We start from the raw sequence: 6,808 nt of genomic DNA, 5'->3' as shown, positions 1-6,808 counted from the left end.
CTTTCGATTGTTGTGTCCAAGGCCCCTTATAGACGAAGTCATTTGTTTTTTATTTCAATACACCGCCTTAGATGGCAGTTATTTTAATTTTAAAACTCGTTTATCTCATTAAATATCAGTCCTATCAAAATTTTTCAGAGAATAAAACTTATCAGAAATCATTTTTAAAGAAACGTTTGTTATGTAACATATTTCGATTTATTTAATTCAGGCCCCCTTATAACCCCCCTTTTAAATAATGTATTTTGAATGCCATATAGCCTATAATCTAAGTTACAACGAACTTAATTTATATTCCAATTTTCATCGAAATCGGTTCAGCCATTATCGCGTGAAAAGGTAACAAACATACAGACAGACAGACAGACATACAAACCAAAATTTCAAAAAAGCGATTTTCGGTTTCAGGGTGGTTAATTATATATGTTAGGACCAATTGGAAAGGTTGCAACAGAATAGTGTTCATAGTAGGTAGACTTAGCTTAGACGCTGTAAATCGGTTTTAATACTGAACGCGTATCTGTTGAAAATAAATATTTACATAACAACAGTGACCACAGGCCCTACGAACAATTGTAACTCGTAGTTATTAAATTTTTATCAACAGTAATCTCACTAGCCGTTTTGATTTATCTAGAGAAAATCAAAACTCGAGTGAGATTTAATTGACTATTACACTATTAGAAGAAAGTATATAAAGATTAGAAGTAACGAAGTACTCCAATACAATAAAATATTAATTGACTTACGAAAATACAACTGTCTTCAAATGTATTATTGTACCATCTCAACATTACAAATATTACGCTAGATGCATGCCAGATGGCAGTAGTGAGCAATGCCTTCTCCTCGAGAAGTTCTCGATCTATTTATTATACACGATGGTAATGTTACTAGTCAGGAAGGCTTTGTTGATTCAGTTTCATTTTTATTAAAATGCAACATTCCACTTCAATTATCCGAATCCCAGTAATCAACGTCACTTGACAGATGATTTTCAATAAATCTTAATATTAAACAATCTCTGATACGTGACCATCCATAATATCATATACCAGAAGCTATAACATAAACTAAATAATATATACAAGTGTTAGAAAAGTTTTAATTAATGACGATGACATAAAAAATAAACATGAATAATTTTAAAAGGAATAATTATTGAATGTACAATTTTCAAATTTGAATGTGGTTGGTGGTTCAATTGATGTTATATTGGACGTGTGCGTAATAGAAGTGGAACTCGTTGATTTAGGCCTACATGGTGTATTCAACTTATTCAGGATTTCCGAATGGTGCTCTTCATTTATTTGTAAATCGGATTTCAGAAGATGCATAGGTATGATCAGTGATTTTGATTAATTCTTGTTCTTGAATGCCAATGCGAGTCATGTTTGAAACTGCTGTGCATCGACTGGAGTGGTTTGTAATTATATATATATATATATATATATATATATATATATATTTTTTTTTTTGACGTCCAGACCAGCACAGTTTCAAATGTAGGCAAACAAAGAAACAAATGCTAGGGACGCGATAAAATTAAACAAATGCTAGGGACGCGATAAAATTGTGCGATGAGCAGCCATGATTGGTTGAAATACGTCCTTTCGTACCGTTTTATTGGTCAAAAGTAGTATGACGTAGTAAGAGTGTAATAGTCATTAATAAATATCATTTATAGGTATTTATTTTCAAGATGTATTCCTGATAATGTTTGCTGAACTGTATTTAGATATTCACTAGAATCTCACCCCTCGCACTGTAACAGTGATGTGACTCTGGAACATCGTTTGTTTGCACCCTCGCCCTCTCCGCAGCCGTGTAGAGCGCGAAGTCGTCTTCACCCTTCAAGGGTACACTCACTTAAATTGTGCTTATAGTGTTTCAGAAGCAAAGATAGATTGCACAACACTGCACTTCATGGAAACGGAAATAGGAGTAGAATGAAGCTTACGTTATTGTAAAAAAAATGCTTTAAATAAAAAAATAGTTATTTTTCTGGGGTGCACATGCGATTATGCGGAAACTCATTAACTGTCAATGGAGAAAATTCACAAAAGTTGTAGCCATGATTTTATGTTATTTTTACAGCTAATATTGGACCATTTTGGTATATTTTAATGTGTGAAATATAACTCTTAGATGCACAATTTTTTATTTACTAACTGTTACGTATTATGTGAAGTAAATATTCTTAAGTTTGTTTTGTCTACCGGTATTGTGTACATATATCAAAAACAAATGTTCAAAACTGATTTTTTCCGTAAACTATTCTTATACAGGGACATCATTTTATTTTTACTAACATTTTTAATATTAACCTGGCTATACTTTAGAGAACCGGAAACACCATTTGCTACTGCCTTCCACGACTGTAGTTCGATGATACTGGCGTAAAACACAAACAAATCACTTTACTAGGTATAGTATAGGGAAGAAAAGTAATTCATCCATTTACATAAACTAGGAAATATCGCGATTTTAAATACGATAATTTTCATTAGGTTTTTTGTTTAATCAAAATGCAGTATTGTATTAAGAATAAGTGTTTTTACTCACGAATTGAGTTATCCATGCGAACGTATTCATTATGCAGTGTATATTATACTGTCTACAGCACATTAGCGTACAATATAGAGAATGAAGTTAAAGTGAAAAATAAACATAATATGGATATTTAAACACATTTTTGAAAATGGTGGCCGTTCATTTCGATACAGGCTTCAGTTCTTTTGTGCATATTATCGCACTATAGACTATTGCATCTAATTCCAATTGTCAGTTTCGTCCTTCGTACTAGTAACTCATGTTGAAATAATTCTGTACGAACGCTATAAAAGAGTACTTTACGTACTGTAAATTCAATCTTCACTTCTGCCCGACCCGCACAAATAAAATTACTCAGACTTGCTATCTACTGTCCGTCCAAGTGGTTATTCCGCATGATCGTAGAAAGGGGGGAAATCACGTGACAGTTAATTACTTAACGAGGCCCTTTTATTTAAGTTATTTTAAACATTTGTATAATATTACGTAAACGTCAATTTCTAACAAATTAATGTTTTCAGAAAAGAGCTAAGACAGCCCAGCTTTTACAGAGAGGCGAGCAGAAGCAGGTGGGGGAAATCGGGATGCGACGTAGGCAAACGGACGACAGTACTATCTGTGCGAAAATATGATTCAATATTGGAATCTCTTTCGTCACTAGAAAACGCGAACATATTTCTGGAACGTACTATACTCACTAACTCAGTATTGCTTACTATATGCGGTCTTGGTTCTGTGTGGAGGACAGTTGGAACTTCATTAGTAGAAGGGGTGGGAGTGAAGTACATTCTAAAACTCAGGTGCAATAAAAATTGAAGTAAAAATAAAGTGATGCCCCTGTATTAATGTGAGAATGCCAAGCAATTTTTTTAAATTATGAATTTTAATTACAGTGGTTTATGATAATTAAATGAAAATATATTTTTCAACATACTACTAACAAAATCACTGTTATAAAATCTATTTTTAACATTACCAGATTAAAAATTTACAGTAAAAATCAAGCTCCTACTTAAATTATTTAGTAATGTGTACTTATAGGCCTATATGCAAATTTAAAAGTAATATTTCACGTAATATGTAATAGTGTGTAAAGAAGGAACTATGCACAATTACATTTTTATGTAATACCGTACTCACTGAAATATTGTGTAGCATTTAGCGTTTCCTAGCTGCTTCGTTGATTATGACCGGTTTAGACGGCCATGAAATTTTGAGCATGAATAAAACAGGGTTTCATTCCATGGATACTTATTCCTTAATGGTTCTCAGTTTAGGCGGCTATGAAATTATGATCTTATAACTTTTTCAATTAGAAATATTTATTTAATATAAATTTGAGTGATTGTAGAAAAAAACATTGTATGATACACATTAATGAAGATATATTTTTTGGCTTTCATGTGTTCATGGAAGTGGGCTTCTTGTTTCATGAACTTTACACTCGTGCCAATAAGAGAACATATTTATGAACTTGTATCGTAGATATTTTGTTAAGGAACAAAAAATGGGCTGCGACGTTACGTCTCAATGCCGTCATTAATTGAACGACGTTACGGAACGAGATTGGCTTAATGAAATTATTTAAAAAGAGATGTCAGTTAATTTTATATATGGTATGGTCATGTCAGAGGGAAATGAAATAGGGAGAGGAGTATGACTAAGATGCCTTTTAACATCTATCTTGTTCAATATCTACGTGGAGGATTTATTGAAGATCTGTTTTCAGAACATGGGAGGGGTGATAGTAAGACGTAAGAGGAAAAAGAATTAAAGTGTATAAGATTTGCTGATGATATGGAGTTATTAGCAGTAGGGGAGATGATATTAAGGAATGTGCTACTGGAGCTAAATGACAGCTATGAGCAGTATGGAATGAAAATAAATGCAAATAAGACGATGCGATGGTTTTCGGAAGAAAAATAAAGACGATAAATGTACCAATTCGAAATGGGGCAATAGAGCAACTGGACAGCTTCAAATACTTGCGGTGTGAAGTAACGTGAACTGCTGTCAGGAAGTCAAAAGGAGGGCAGCAATGACAAAAGGATCTTTTAATAGAAAAAGGAGCATTTTGTGCCGACCCTGGAAAGAGAACTAAGAAAAGTACTAGTGAAGTGCTCTGTATGGAGTGTGAGATTGTATGGGACAAAAACATGGATATTACGACGTAATAAAGAGAAGCGAATAGGAACATTTGAAATGTGGATATGGAGAGGAATAGAGAATGTGAAATGAACAGATATAATAAAAAAAGAAACTGTGTTGGAAAGATGGGTGAAGAAAGAATGAGGTTGAAACTGATCAGAAAGAGACAGAGGACTGTTGGATCATGAGTTTTGGTTCCAACAGGGTGGGACGACAGCAAACACTGCACATGAATCAATGAACTGTCTGCGAATCTTGTTTCCTGAGCGCATAATTTCACAATTTGAAGATATCGCCTGGCCGCCACGGTCTCCTGATCTTACAGCATCCAACTTCTCCTTATGGGGATATTTGAAAAGTAAAGTATACTGAAACAGACCACACACCATAATTCAGTTAAATGAAAACATAAATAATGGAATTAGAGATTTGATGGTGGTGTTGGAGAGAGTAATGATGAATTTTCAGAGAATGTGTTCGTTGTAGTGGAGGTCACTTAAAAATGTTATTAAAAATAAGTACAGATTAATAAATCGCAGTCTACAACTATATTTTCAGTAAAAGTGTTGTCTGCTAATTCAATTTCATTATTCTGCAATAAGGCTATGAAAACCGTCACATTCTACTGGAACACTTTGTATAATGGACATTTTATTCATTTAAAAAAAAATAATATTCCTCTGTATTACAGTACAGAATGATTTATTCATTGTTAGTGCATATCTAGATTAAATCCATTAAGACGTAACCCTTTAAAAACATATTGTGTTGTGAACTCAGCTCGGATATTCGCGAGTGTGCGAAGATCTGTCAGGAAGTGTAATAAATTATAAAATTGTGAGCTATTTAAATTCTTAAGCCAAATTGTACACACAAACTTCTGATTTCCGGTCTCCTGTATTAAAGTTATGATCAGGTTTCGAGCCTTTGGACCCGATGCAATAAGTTTACTGTGCATGCACTATAGGTTGTTGACTCGCTGCAGGTAGATAGAGATGTGTTGAGGTAACAACGTTGCTATTTAGAGTAGAGTACGGTAGTATGGGGAAACACACATATGTACATTCTGAAAGTAAATATACATTACACAATGATAATGTCAAAAGAATGTGAAAAGCATTTATTCTCCTGTCCTTTATAAGCATTTGTGTTTAATTATATACAGTGTTAATGGTGGAAATAAGCATGTAGCAATTTTAATTTTTTCATTTATCCTATTGGTCGTCTTTAGGAAATGCAGTTACAGTACCGAATTGCAATGTATCTACTACAAGATATATTCTCAGTGTCTCAAACGTAAATCTTTTTCGGTTATCTGCCAAAGTTTGTACTGTAGAAAGCAGCGCTCTTAAGTCGCATGACGTGATAGGAGCAAAACGAAAAAACCTATCATCATTGCAGTATCTAAGAGACAGTCCTTTATTCTCGGGTGACTCTAAGTCCACTAATTTTCTATTTATGTTACACAATATTCCATATCCGTTATTTTTAGATAAAATTGATTTCCACTTCTGTTTTACACGTTCAGTAACCGGTGTACTTGATGTCTCATTAATTCTCTGCATCATTTTCTAAATTAATTTGAGGGCTTCCGGCATCTCTTGCTCTGACTTTTCTAAGCGTGTAATAGTTTCAGACACACTTTGTATGAAAACCAAATTATTCACCAGAACCTTCAAATCCAGATCGTTTTCCTTTGCGTATTAGTTGGCATTCATTCTACAGTACCCCCACCCACTGTACGCTTTACCACTATACTCAGTACGCCGTTCTGCGGATTTCCCACTGAACTGCTCGATTGGGTCCGAAGTCTCGAAGCCTGGTTATGATAGATGCTCTAGTTCCTACATTAAGACTTCTGTGTTCACTGACATCCGCATGCTTCTGCGAGATAATGAAATGTTAATTTTTGAAGTCGGTGTCTCTTTTCATGCGTTGCAAATCATTTTCCCTTTCCATGCATATACATACATAGGTACATACATACATACATACATACATACATACATACATACATACATACATACATGCATATATACATACATATATTTTTTTTTCAATTTTGTTGGTGTTCTCAAGTTTCTTCGACTACACAAAATAGCTGAAG

The sequence above is a fragment of the Periplaneta americana genome, chromosome 5, assembly GCF_040183065.1.
Source record: "Periplaneta americana isolate PAMFEO1 chromosome 5, P.americana_PAMFEO1_priV1, whole genome shotgun sequence".
Lineage (NCBI taxonomy): Eukaryota > Metazoa > Arthropoda > Insecta > Blattodea > Blattidae > Periplaneta > Periplaneta americana.
The sequence above is the reverse complement of the archived record's forward strand: the minus strand, read 5'-3'. Positions refer to the sequence as shown.